Raw genomic sequence first — 15,160 nt, forward strand, 5'->3', positions numbered from 1 at the left:
AATATATATTTCATTAAAATATAAATATTTTGTGTATTTTTTAGTAAGCCGTGTCATTAGAATTAGATTGGTCTAAGTCAATCCAATTCCGAGTTGACCCTTGACTGATTTTGAGTCCGAGCTTGAGTTCTAAAATATTGCCTGGAGGAAAATCTGCAAAATTCTGAGCAAGTAGAGGAGATTTGTAACGTCTAGTTTCAACAGGTATGCTCGGATTACTAACAAAAAAGGCCCATTGATTGTCTTTGTTTCTTGTTAGAATAGCATGCTACTTTTGAAATTTCTTATGTTTGCATATGTAGGAATGTGTATAAGTTGAATACGAAAGTTACATATCTGTTTGCACCTATCTGTATGCACCGCTATGGCTGTCTATTCTGTTCATTCTTTTGTTACATTACAGCCAATACACCTGGTAAGAATGAGCTTTTCTTTGAGGCCATTTTGGGTTCTAAATATTTCAAAGTTGCTCATCTTCATGCTCAAAAGTATAAGAAAGCTATCAAGCGGATATGTATGTGGATAGAGAGATACTGCAAAAAAATATTAATAGCTTATAGGAGAGGAATATAAAAATAGTACTTATTTTTATTTATCTTTGATATTTCCTTGAATAATGTTATTTCTTTTCTGGTTCATTTCAAAGTAATAAAATTATCAATGATAATGTTGAATATATCACAATATATAAGTTTGTAATAAATTTTCAAGCTCATGCTTTTTTAGGTTAGAAACTCTAATAAGTAAAAGAAGAGGAATATGATAGAATGTTCTAGAAGCTTCCTTTTCTTGAGAGAAATAGAAATGCTGTCTTGGATTTCAATATTTTGTACTATATTATTTGCAATTCTTCATTTAGAACTTTGAATATTATTTCTTTTCTGGTTCATCTGAAAGTAATAATAACATTGAATATATCACGATATAATTCTAGTAATTTTTCAAGCTTTAATTTTTTAGATTAGAATTTGTAATAAGCAAAACAAGAGGAATACAATAGAATGTTGTAGCCAATGTTATCAGAACTGAACCGGTGATCGAACCGAAAAATCTTGTGGACCAGGAACTGGTCGGAACCAGACTGGAACTGGTAAAAATCTGGTTAACCAAAAACACATAAAATATGCATATTTTAAAGAAAAAACATATATATTCATTTGCATCCATATGAATCCAAATCATTTATATACAAATATGCAAAAGTTTTCATTTACATAGCATGTAAGGGTGCACATAACCAAAATAGCATCGAGTGCAATCCATCTCTGAACTGAAAATACATCAACAAATAGGCTCTAGATGGCCTTTAGCATCCATAAAAATTGTGCTACAACAAATGCCTACATATCATCAAAATCATTGCCTATATTGGGGTCTTTGCCATCAATATAACCATTTAGGCATTAAAATAAGATAGAAAAAACGTAGCATGTCATGTCAAGATTTTGTTTGAGTGATGGGTACATTTTTAGTAGAGTCATGGTAGAGGAGTTCGACAACCAATGCCACTATCATCAAAGTACATAGAGGGCTTGGTGCTCTTTATTAAATACTAGCTCCATACCCTCGTACATGACAAAATCCAATGGAAACGTTGCAATCCCCCCAATCCTGAAATCCTGAAAAACTGTTAAGTCTGCTGGATTTTGAGTGAAATCTAAAATTCTACTTTCTCCATATGAAATCCAATGAGGTTGGAACCACTCTCAAACATCCTGAGTCATTTCATGGTAATGTTAAAAATTTAAGTAAAAGGATGAAAATGAAAATTTAAGGAAAATGTCACTTTTACCATGAATTGCATAGCAATACTAGGGCCATAGGCTTGATTATTAGGCTAAGGGCCACAAGGTTAAATATTAGGCTAGCCTAGGGGAGAGTAAGAAGTATGCCAACTAACTAAAAAATAAAAAAATAAAAAAAGGCAGATTTTTTTCTTGCACAAAACTGGTCTTGAAACAACCGGTTCAGTGAAATAGGCCGATTCAGACCGGTTTTGCCTCCAAACTTATCGGACCAGCCGATTTTGCCGGAACCAATTCGGTTTCGATAACACACTTTTGGCAACTTCCTTTTCTTGGGAGAAATAGAAATGCTATCATGGATTTTCAATATTTTGTATTATATTGTTTGCCATTCTTACAACTTCTGAACCCGATGCTTTGAAGTTTTATCATCATTTTTTATTTTCACTAGAAAATTGCTTGTCTCTTGAAGTTAGTTGGATATTTGCATTTGTAACAAACATCTCTTTTATCCTTTTATGTACGTACCAAAGAGTAATAGCTTTGCATTTTTACAACCCCTTTTAATTAATGAAATTTCCGTGCATTCCAAGCAATGGTGTAATGTCCTCAATGAATTGAGGACAAATAGGACTCACTAGCCTATCCATCCCCGTAGGCTATAGTCCACCTAAAAAGGGGAAAAACCCTAAAAAATACGCATCGATGGGAAAGTTTTGTGGCAGCTAGGCGAAAATCCCAGAATTGGGGTTTTGAGTAAGATTTACTCAACCATTTATGAAGATGAAACCCCTCAAGGAAGCCTATAAATAAAGGAGGATTGGATTCATTTGGAGCATCAAGTGTGGATCATCTCATTTGTTTCTTTAGCATTAGCTCTGAGGGTTTTAAGACCCTGTTTTCTTTGCCAATTTCGGTGGTGAAAGATTCCACCCAGTTGACATTCTTTCTATTTTCTTCATTCTGTTCTGGGCACATGAGTTCATTTATAGAAGGCAGTGAATTTTATTGGTCTCTTTGAGTTTGTTTGGCGCAGGGATTTCATTTGTAGAAGGCAACGGTGGTCTCTTTTGAGCTTGTTTTTGCACAAGAAATTCAATAGAAGGAATGCACATTCTCTGTGATCGGCACAGGGAACACCACTTGAAAAATAGCGTGGGTTTTCTTCTGGCTCGTATAGTTCTTTCTGAACCAAGGTGCAAAGGGAACACTAGTCCATGATCTAACAAGACTGCCCCAAAACACAGTCGAAAGTGAGTCCCCTTAAATAGTATGGGTTGTGGAAATTAGTGTAATTCTGGTACAGTTGAACCCTAGTGCAATCTATTCTAGATGCTCTGTAAGGGGAGAGATTAGCCACAATGATCCTCTGGGCAAACGAAAGCTCTTGGGCAAAACGAGGAGTAAGCGCTGTATGAATCGTTGGCTTGACGATTCAGCCCTGGTTTGAAGTTCCAAACGGATTTGACGGAGACCTCAGTGCATTATGAAGGAATGATACCAACGCATGACTAGAGGACCATACCATGTAAGCTTGAATTATTCTATAATGGTTAGGAATTAATAATAGGAAGGAAGTCGGGCCTGTTAATTTCTAGAAAATTTCAAATAAGTGTTGATTTGGGGTAGCATCAGATGTGCTCTAGTCATGAAAATTGGTGGAGAGGCTAAAGCACATGATATCTCCAAGACTCAGAAATGGTTTGGGAAAATTCCACTCGGTTAGAGAGAGATTAAAATAATTAATATTTTTAATGGGTTCCTAAGTCTAAACTTAGGAAAATAAAAATATTAATGGGTATTAATATAAAACTGGGTGAGAAGGTTCTAAATGACATGGATCAAGCCAAATCTAATCTTAGCCGTTGATTAGAGATGTAATCTTAGCCGTTGAAGACTCAACAAAAAAAAATATAAGAGGAGGCTTGAGGGTCAGTTGGAGACACATCAAGATTGATCAGTCAATTCGATTTTCTGGAGCGGGGTTTGCTGAGAGAAATCAAACGAGTGATCTGAGTTGTAGCAAGGGGTAGTGAGTGCATAGCAGAGAGGCAGAGACAGTGCCGAAGGACCAGCGCAGAGGCAGAGAAGGCTACGCAGAGCCAACAGGAGCCACACAGAGGGCTAGAGTGACTGTGCAGAGGGCCAGAGGGCCTGCGTGAGTGACGCAAAGGGCCAAAGAGCCAGCACAGAGCATCTGTAGGCTGACGCAGAGGGTTCTAGGCTGATGTAGAGGCCAGGAGGGCTGACGCAGAGCCTCAGAGAGGCATTGGAGAGATTTTCATGGAGCAGACTTGTCGAATATCTGCTTCCGAAGAGAGGTATTACTGCCAGATTGATTTCTCTGTCGGGTGAGCCAGTTTGGCACCCAATTGTACTCAAGAAAGCTACTTAATAATAAAACCCTCAGAACTGCTACAACGGTTTTCTCAAGTTGGGTTTTTTCGGGGACGATTGTCCAAAAATAACGACATCCCTTGTGTGTTTGTCTATTTCTTTCAGTTGATGATCTATAGATGGTTGAGATTGCATTTGTGTTTATTTCAGTATTTATATGGTTAAATAACTTGTTAAGTAATTAAACAAGTAGGTGAAATAAAGGAGATAGTGCAGGAAGAATTTCTAACAGGTTAGACCAAAGAAATTTCAACATGGTATCAAAGCGTTGCAGATCACAGGAGAACTGAAGGCACTAGCTTAATCAGAAGATTTGCAGTAGAAACAACTTTGCTGAGAGACAAAGCTGTTCCTAAGCAGAAGGCAACAGAGAGGGAGTGACGAAGAGGGCCCGCGTCATCATTTCGAGCCAGAGAGAGGGCTAGCGCAGAGGTAGAGGAAGGCTAAAGAGGCTCACGAGGAGCCATGTCATCCTACTTAGCCAGGTAGGAGTGACGACGTTGGCTAGAGGAGTGAATCAGCCTTGCCGGGATTGCGCAGAGCTAAGAGGCTCAGTTTCTTCAGCCGCTGGGGCCTAGGAAGCTGTGGGCAGATTGTGGATTGTGAAGTTAGTGGGTTGCTGAGTTGGAAATAATACTGGGGGGGTGAATCAGTTTAGCAAATCAATAATTTTTTTAATTTTCATAATCAGATTCATATACTCTACTTCAGTTAAGGGAACCCGCGTGTACATGCAACTGTGTTTAATGCAACTAGCGTATATCCAACAAACTTATGATTCAGTTAATTCATCATATGTTGATCTTTAATCAGTGCATCAGAACATCATTAACCATATAAACAGTAATCAGGTGCAGTAAAAACAGAACAGATCATCACACATAAGAGACACACATGAACACCATGATATAAGGTGGAAACCCAATGCGGGACAAAAACCACCTGCTGCTGTTTTCTTTAAGATAAGAAAAACCTGTTTACAATCTTGTACTAGCACAGACTCATACTGGTACGCAGGCACCCACCTGCAGAAGGCTACAACCTTCTCTTGTTCTCCAGCTTCTACTGGAAGGGAGCTACAACCCCCTAGCTCTTGTACTAGCTGATATATTTACTAGTACATAGGTGCCGACCTACAGAAGGCTACGACCTTCTCTTTTCTTCTAGGGACCACGTTTCATAAATTTTCAGACTGGATCCATCAATACAAAATCAATCACCACTGCAATACAACCATCAACTATATCTGCATCATCAATCTTTGAATCACCCAACAACTGAATCATTGAAACCCTGTCAGTAAAACACAGTCACCAAAACACAGAGCAGAACCCAGAACTCTGCAACAACCACTAGAACCAACTGCAACCTCAAATATCAAATCTCATAATGTATACGCTACTTGGATGTGTCGAACTAGCGTGTATACGCCCTTTCACCAAAGGGAACTAGTGTACAGATCTGAAAATAATTACTTATACCTTCGCTGCAATTTTCTACTTCAGATATACCCAGATCATTAGATATAAAGGATAAGACATGCATCTGTATTTAGATTTGAACTATTCATGATCATACCATATAATGATAATGCATTTTAGTCTTCATGATCCCGGTCCATCAACCTTCATTTGCCACATAGGTGCATCCTTAGCAAAGCATCACATACCCATAACCTGCATACCAGATCTCACACTTCATCAGATATTCATCACTTGCACACTTTCACTTTGGCCTAATGATCTTCTTCTCCTTATATAGGTTTAGGCCTCTCTCAATACCATGGTCCAAAACCACGTAGGATCGATACCTTGGACCCAATACCTGGGGTCAATACCTCGGACCAAATACCATGGACCAATACCAAAATACCATGGACCAAAACTTAGTTTTCCAACATGTACGCGCCTTTCCTTCTGTGAAAGTGCGTGTGTATGTTATACGCGCCTTTGTATATAGTGAACCTGCGTGTATACGCGACTTGGTATATAGTGAACCTGCGTATACCTTTTCGTATACGCGACTTTGTATATAGTGAACCTGCGTGTATACGTGACTTGGTATATAGTGAACCTGCGTATACCTTTCTTTCTTCATTCTTGCTGTTTATACTGTGATCTATCATTTGAGAGAGTTGCCATCAAGGACAACACTTGTGTCATACCTGTATCATAATGCCAACAATCTCCCCCTTTGGACTTGATAACAACAACCACACCAAGTCACTCTCCCCCTTTGACATCAAGGGCAAAGGGCGGACCAAGATATTCTCTCCCTTGATATAAATTCTGCTGTCCATACTCCCCTTGAGTACATGCTGAAATCTCTGGTTGAGCTCCCCCCTTTGTACATGCTAAGATGTATCAATCCGTCCATGCTCCCCCTGAGCACATGCTGAGTTTGCAAAAATATTTTTCCGAAAGAATAACATGACTCTACAACTCAATTAAGTGAGTATGACCTTCCTATCACCAATGACTCATACATTCATCAATATCCCAACTAAGTGGGGATACACCATTTTGACTCATCCACCCAACCAAGTGGGGTATACCAAATGTTTATACATGATTGAAAATATAAATTATTACATCATCCTTCCCATGCATATTTGGGGTACAAATTAGGTCTTTGCAAGACCTTTACACCAAATGATGTTCATGACTTTTATAACAAAGACCAACAATCTAAACAAGACCATGATAGTCATTAGCAACTATCGTACACCATATATGATCTGCACCATAAGCATCTGTCATCAGCATCCAGACCTGTAACATGCAATACCATTCTCTTGGCCAACCAACAATAAGTAGCAAGATGTATCATTTAGCCACATAAGCATCATCACCAAATACTTCTAACCATAATGCCAACAATGCATTATTCGAAGCATATGCTCCCCCTGAACCTGTGCCAACCAACATATACCATGACCGTACCATATCAAACTTCTTCTCCTGAATTTGTTCTGCAGCTTTTTCTTCAGAGCTCCATATACGCGACTCTGCAGCCTTTAACTCGTGTATATACGCGAGTTCTCTTCATAATCGCTGCATATGCAAATTGGAATATTGAAGGTTTACACTTTCAGCTTCCCCTGGGTCTTTTATGTCTGTTAACTCAGTTATGCCACATCTTTTTGACAATAACTCTGTCTTCTTCAATACCTAGGATTGAGATGATGTATGCTCCTTTTGCTTTGGTGTCCGAATTTTGCTTCTGCATTCCTTTACTTGATGTCCAAACTTGTTACATGCATAACATCTTACATGTTTCATATTCCTTTTATTGCAATCAATAGCTTTGTGACCAAACATATTGCAAGTAAAAGAATATCCCTTAAAGTACCTGGAACGTGATGATATTTCTATGTGATGGTCTTGAACCATTCTACTTCTGCATCTCATTGCAACATGTCCAAGATTATGAAATTCATAACATTCAACATTATTCATCGGAGGAAAAAATCGTCTATCACTTCCACAATTAGGAGCAAAAGATTTTCTTTGAAGAATTTCTTTCCTTGGTTGTTGCTGGGGTTGACCTCTTATCTCCTTGTTGAGCATTTGAGGTTTTGAATTATAGTTCCTTGCCTCACCTTGTGAGCTAATTCACCTTCAACAGTTTCATAAAAACCAAGACTAGTTTTGATAGCAGGGGATCTTTGACTACTAAGAATATCATCCAAAATCTTAGTACTGTCTTGAAATCGTAATAGTTTATCATTTTCTTCTAATTTACCTTTTAAGATATTTACCTCAACCTGTTGTTGTTCTTCCTTTTCCAGATATTGCTTCTTTATGCTTTCTTCAGCGTTTCTTCGTTTTTCCACTTGTTGCCTTAATTCGAGCACTTCATGTTCTTGTTCTTCAAGAGCTTCTTCATTTTGCTTCTTTGATTCTTCAAGATCTTCTTTTAGAGAGAGGATCTTAGATTCAAGTCTCTAGATTGTTATGCTCTGATCTTTTACTACATCCTGCAGCTGCTCCCTTACTCTGGTTACTGTCTCCAGCTGAACTTTTAATCTGGTAACTTCTTCTTTTTCTACGTCATTATTTTCATATGCCATGAGAAGTTTAATTTCTTGATTATCTTCATCACTATTGGATGAGTCATCACTATTATCATGAGTATAATAACTTCTATTACCTTCTTCAGACATCTTTCCTTTGTTATGAGGGCATCTAGCAGCGTAATGACCAACTCTACCACAAGAAAAACATTTGAAAGGTAGCTTACCTTTGAACCTTCCAGATCCCTGTTGAAGCTTCTTGACAAAATTTACCTCATATTCTTCTTCTGAAATGTATCCTGATTCATTGAGTTTTTCTTTTCCCTTTGTTGATACTTTAAATGCGGCTTCTCTCATATCTGATGGTCCTCCTTTTCTCATTTCAAAAGCAGTTAAGATTCCGTGAAGCTGCGTCATAGTGATATTCTGCAGATCCTGCTTTTCTTCTATGGCAGACACTTTGGGTTCAAATTTAGCAGACAAGGATCTCAAAACTTTCTCAACTAAGACAACTTCCTTAATTTCTTCACCCAAATTCTTCATACAATTGACAATCTCATCTATACGTAGGAAGTAATTAGCTATGCTTTCATCACTATGCATCTTAAGAGTTTCATACTGAATTCTGAGAGTTTGAAGCTTAGCACGTTTTACTTGAGCATCTCCTTCATAGCTTAGAATGATTTTGTCCCATATTTCTTTGGCTGATTTGAGTTGCATGACCTTGACAAACTCTGATTTTGACAAACTTGCCAATAAGATAGTAACAACTTTGGCATTGATTTGATATTGCTTTCTACCTGCTGTATTTGTAGGAATTGTTGATGGAAATGTATATCTTCCTTCCATGATTTCCCAAATATCTGTTCCAAGCGCTTGTAGATAGGTTGTGGTTCTTGTCTTCCAGTAAACAAAATTGCTCCCATCGAAGATTGGTGGTCTGATGGATCCCTCTCTTTCTTGATTACTCATGATGATGGATCTTCCTTCAAGCGATCAAGCTTCTTCTGAAGGACCTGCTCTGATACCAATTGTTGGAAATAATACTGAGAGGGGGGGGGGTGAATTAGAATTAGCAAATCAATAATTTTTTCATTTCCATAATCAGATTCATATACGCTACTTCAGTTAAGGGAACCCGCGTGTACATGCAACTATGTTTAATGCAACTAGCGTATATCTAGCAAACTTATGATTCACTTAATTCATCATATGTTGATCTTTAATCAGTGCATCAGAACATCATTAACCATATAAACAGTAATTAGGTGCAGTAAAAACAAAACAGATCATCACACATAAGAGATACACATGAACACCATGATATAAGGTGGAAACCCAATGTGGGACAAAAACCACCTGCTGTTGTTTTCTTTAAGATAAGAAAAACCTGTTTACAATCTTGTACTGGAGCAGACTCAGACCAGTACGCAGGCACCCACCTGCAGAAGGCTACAACCTTCTCTCGTTCTCCAGCTTCTACTAGAAGGGAGCTACAACTCCCTAGCTCTTGTACTAGCAGATATATTTACTGGTACGTAGGCACCGACCTACAGAAGGCTACTTCTCTTTTCTTCCAGGGACCACGTTTCATAAATTTTCAGACTGGATCCATCAATACAAAATCAATCACCACTGCAATACAACCATCAACTATATCTGCATCATCAATCTTTGAATCACCCAACAACTGAATCACTGAAACCCTGTCATTAAAACACAGTCACGAGAACATAGAGCAGAACCCAGAACTCCGCAACAACCTCTAGAACCAACAAAAACCTCAAATATCAAATCTCATAATGTATACGCTACTTGGTTGTGTCGAACCAGCATGTATACGCCCTTTCACCAAAGGGAACCAGCGTACAGATCTGAAAATAATTACTTATACCTTCGCTGCAATTTTCTACTTCAGATATACCCAGATCATCAGATATAAAGGATAAGACATGCGTCAGTATTCAGATTTGAACTATTCATGACCATACCATATAATGATAATGCATTTTAGTCTTCATGATCCCGATCCATCAACCTTCATTTGCCACATAGGTGCATCCTTAGCAAAGCGTCACATACCCATAACCTACATACCAAATCTCACACTTCATCAGATATTCATCACTTGCACACTTGCACTTTGGCCTAATGATCTTCTTCTCCTTATATAGGTTTTGGCCTCTCTCAATACCATGGTCCAAAACCACGTAGGACCGATACCTTGGACCCAATACCTGGGGTCAATACCTTGGACCAAATACCACGGACCAAAACTTAGTTTTCCAACACGTACGCGCCTTTCCTTCTGTGAAAGTGCGTATGTTATACGTGCCTTTGTATATAGTGAACCTGTGTGTATATGCGACTTGGTATATAGTGAACCTGCGTATACTTTTTCGTATACGTGACTTTGTATATAGTGAACCTGCGTGTATACGCGACTTGGTATATAGTGAACCTGTGTATACCTTTCTTTCTTCATTCTCGCTGTTTATACTGTGATCTTTCATCTGAGAGAGTTGCCATCAAGGACAACACTGTTGTCATACCTGTATCATAATGCCAACATGCTGTCGTTGTCGAAGCAAAACAATACCTAACAGTACATAACCTAGGTAGAAGGGAGTTGCTACCTAGGCGGATTTCTAGCCAAGAAATCCAGATTAGTGTTGTAGGAGCAAAGGGGATCAGAGAGGTGCGATTCGACTGTTGGCAGAGGGATTTCCAGGAGAGAAATCGAGACTCAGAGGGAGTTTAGGAGAGGATTTTCCTCTGGGAAATCGAGACTCAAAAGGATTCTAGAGAACTTCCAAGAGAGAAGTAGAGACTCAGAGGGAGTCCAAAAGAAGAGCAAAGATGGCAATGAACGGATTGAGGGATCAGGGCAGACTGGACGGGGCGTCCAACTTTGTCATCTGGAAGGCTAGGATCCTGTCTGTTATGGATAGACATTGCATCAAGGCTTTTTCCTTGAGAACCGTGGCTATCCCAATCGACCCAATTGATAACGAAAGGTATGAGGATGCAATGGCCAAGGCAAAGTGCATAATCCTTGATGGGGTCAAGGATCATGTAGTTCAGCATATTGTCGAGAAGAATACGACAAAGGAGATGTGGGATACCTTGACGACATTGTATTAGGGCACTTCTGTGCAGAGGAAGATGCTATTGGAGAATCAGCTACGGTTGTATCAGATGTAGAAGGGGGATCAGATAGATCACTTCCTGAGCAGGTTGCAGGAGATTCGGGACCAACTTACTTCCATAGGGGCCACGCGATCAGGAGTTAATGGTGAGGATTGCCCTGAATGTAGTCTCTGAGGAGTGGGAAACATTCGTCCAAAGCATCATTTTGGGCAGAGTGAATCTTCCAAATTGGGAAGAATTGTGGGCAACTCTTCACCAAGAAGAGATCAGACGGCTGACCAAGGTGGGAAGTAGCAACAAAGGAGGTCGAATCAAGAAAGAAGAGGAAGAGGATGCGGCTCTGGCATGTACGGGACAACAAGGGAAGAGGAAGAAGGAAGACATCTCCAAGATAAAGTGCTTCAATTGTGGGGAGCTGGGCCATTATGCAACCCAGTGTCCCAGGAAGAAGAATAAGGGAGAGGCTTCTGACTCCAAGGTAGCGTCGACTAAGGCGGAGAAGGAAGTGGAGGATGATGATGATTGTGCCATGAGTGCTCATGTACCTCTAGAGAAGAGGTGAGGTGACATCGAGCGGTAGTCAGGAGGACTACAGGAGATGTGGGGCAGGATCCTTGAGGTACCCAAACTCTTGGATCATATCCGGCTATGGGAGCCCCATGAGACAGTAGCAGGATGACGAATTTCGGTAAAAGCAAGATGCAGATGGAGCGGCATAACAGTGCTAGAGTGCAGGGATCTGTAGCAGTGCAGTGGGGGTTGCAGCAGTGCGAGAGGCACAGAGGAGGTTGTAGCAGTACAGGAAGGCACATAGGTGTTTGCAGCAGTGCAAGAGGCACAGAGGAGGTTGTAGCAGTGCAGGAAGGCACATAGGTGTTTGCAGCAGTTTGAGAGGCACAAAGTTGTTGCAGCAGCGCATAGGCAGCAGAGGGAGCACAGGATAGCAGCAGAGGGAGCACAGGATAACAACAAAGAGAGCTTCAACATCAGGAGGGCTTCTAGCCTGACAAGGATGTCAGTAGTTGGGTAGATCAGTTACCATCGTCTTAGTAACTGAGTTGCAGTGCAACAGTAGCAGTGGTAGTGCTATGGGCAACACGATGCAGCATGATGAGAGAGGGCTGCAGTGCATATGCAGTGTTGGGAGAAGGACCAACAACAACACGGATGCAGAGGGAGTTACAATATAGATGTAGTAGTGGCAGTGGTAGAGCCATGGGTAGCAGCATAGGAGGCAACAGTGCAGAGGATGTTGGGCAGCAAGGCCAAACATCAGCACAGGTACTGGTGCTGGATGATCAGAGTGATGTTCAGTGGTGGAGCATTACTAGAGCACATTCCTCGCTAAGAGGGAGTGTTGATTTGGGGTAGCATCGGATGTGCTCTAGCCATGAAAATTGGTGGAGAGGCTAAATCACATGAGATCTCCAAGACCCAGAAATGGTTTGGGGAAATTCCATCCAGTTAGAGAGATATTAAAATAATTAATATTTTTAATGGGTTCCTAAGTCTAAACTTAGGAAAATAAAAATATTAATGGGTATTAGTATAAAACTGGGTGAGAAGGTTCTAAATGACATGGATCAAGCCAAATCTAAGATTCTAATCTTAGCCATTGATTAGAGATGTAATCTCGGCTGTTGAAGACTCAACATAAAAAGTATAAGAGGAGGCTTAAGGGTCAGTTGAAGACACACCAAGATTGATTAGTCAGTTCGATTTTCTGGAGCGGGGTTTGCTGAGAGAAATCGAACAAGTGATCTAAGTTGCAGCAAGGGGTAGTGAGTGCATAGTAGAGAGGTAGAGATAGTGGTGAAGGACCAGCGCAGAGGCAGAGAAGGCTACACAGAGCCATCAGGAGCCACGCATAGGGCCAGAGTGATTGCGCAGAGGGCTAGAGGGCCTGCGTGAGTGACGCAGAGGGCCAGAGAGCCAACGCAGTGTATCTGTAGGCTGACGCAGAGGCTTCGAGGCTGACGCAGAGGCCAGGAGGGTTGACGTAGAGGCTTAGAGAGGCGTTGGAGAGATTTTCGTGGAGCAGACTTGCCAAATATCTGCCTCCGAAGAGAGGTATTACTGCTAGATTGATTTCTTTGTCGAGTGAGCCATTTTGGCACCTAGTTGTACTCAAGAAAGCTGCTTAATAATAAAACCCTCAGAACTGTTGCACCGATTTTCCCAAGTTGGGTTTTTCCGGGGACGATTGTCCAAAAATAACGGTGTCCCTTGTGTGTTTGTCTATTTCTTTCAGTTGATGATCTGTAGATGGTTGAGACTGCATTTGTGTTTATTTCAGTATTTATATGGTTAAATAACTTGTCAAGTAATTAAACAAGTAGGTGAAATAAACCAGATAGTACAGGAATAATTTCTAATGGGTTAGACTTAGAAATTTCAACAATAAGAACAATATGTTTTGTTGGGCGTGAAAATTCAGTTGACTGGAATAAATAGTTAATTTATATGAATTGCTGTCACACTATTGTGGAACCATAATTATGAAAAATTGAATTGATTTATATGGACTATCATCCTATTATTGTGGAACCATGATTGTGGAAAATTGAATTATTTAATGACCAATGTATTGTTTGATCCATATTATTGCACTGCTGTTGAGCCATTGAATGACATTATATTGATTGCATTGTTGATTGGACTAAGTTTAGCGACTGTGTTAGAAAAAGAGAATTAACTGCTATAGGAAACCCTAGTGCAGAAATTACCCTAGTATATCACAAATGGAGTCAATTTTTTTCTACATTCATTTGTTGCATATAATTTTGTTGATTCTTTGTCATTTGATGAGAAACAAAGCACCATTTTTATATGGCTTGTACCTGGGCCATTGCTTGTTTTGTTTTGGAGCTTTCAATTCGACCATAGATGTTCCAATTTAAAGCTTGAGGTCAGCCATTGAAGTTGGAACAATAATATTGTGATTTTGTGAGTAGATTGATTTTCTAAATTCCAGTTAAGTGGAAAGGACTTTTAGAAGAGAGTACAACATGTTCGAAACAAACATTAACCCCAATTTTTTTTGTAAATGAAATATTAAGTACTTATTAACATGTGTTTTTGATTAGGCTAAAGCTGATCTGTAAACTGTTGTGGATATTCCACTGGATAGTTTGTCACAATAGATCTGATAAATATAGGTTGAGGGTTGCTTTTCCTTAAATTTCTAGATTTATTAATTATTGGGTTTTTTCTCATGCTTGCAATAGATAAAATGTGAAAAATAGAGAATAGTGAAATACACACACACACCCTTAAAAATGAACACCAAGATAGGATATGGGAAACCCTTTGTGGAGAAAACCCACTTGGAAGGTGAGCCTGCTTTGCTCTCTTTTGTTTGAATGGAAATGTTGCAAATATAAAGAAGATACTCTCTATGGAGTTACTTGAGACTTGTGGCCTGTGGGCTACTACATAACACAATCCCCCTTTGTTCTTCTCTCTCTCTCTCTTTATGCACTCTCAACTACTTTGTTCTACTATGAACAAAATGTACTAGAATAGAATGGAAACTTTTTGGGGGTTAAGTTTGACTCCTTCAACTTTGAACTAGAGTTACAATTTTGACCCTTCAAGAGTCTTCTTCATAGTTTCCACGCGGCTAGACCCTTTTCCTCGAGTAATGGGGGTTGACGTGGCATCCTTTGAAATTATGGTGGTTAATCATGATGAGTCAACTTCCTAGAGGCATAACTTTTGATTCCAACCTCTGGTTGATGTCGTTGTTGGATTGTTGGAAATGTCTGTGTGTGTAGAATAGCGTCATAGGGTTTGACACTTTAGTGACAAAGTTTTACCCCAAAACACATCATGTAAGGCCTTGAATTGGTCC

General features: G+C 39.7%; 1 long non-coding RNA gene across 3 annotated transcripts in view; it reads left to right on the plus strand.

The window, feature by feature from the left end:
* The window catches only part of LOC149186458 (uncharacterized), a 267,455-nt gene that overhangs the window by 95,038 nt on the left and 157,257 nt on the right, over positions 1 to 15,160 (plus strand). The window contains exon 4 of one of the 3 annotated variants that reach the window (XR_016255696.1): positions 116 to 204. The exons of the other annotated variants lie outside the window; for them this stretch is intronic. This is a non-coding gene — a long non-coding RNA (uncharacterized LOC149186458). The remainder of the gene's footprint in view (positions 1 to 115; positions 205 to 15,160) is intronic. 3 annotated transcript variants of the gene reach the window in all.

Source organism: Pinus tabuliformis, chromosome 3_1 (genome assembly GCF_031772625.1).
Source record: "Pinus tabuliformis cultivar Carrire ecotype Pingquan chromosome 3_1, CPIR1, whole genome shotgun sequence".
NCBI lineage: Eukaryota > Viridiplantae > Streptophyta > Pinopsida > Pinales > Pinaceae > Pinus > Pinus tabuliformis.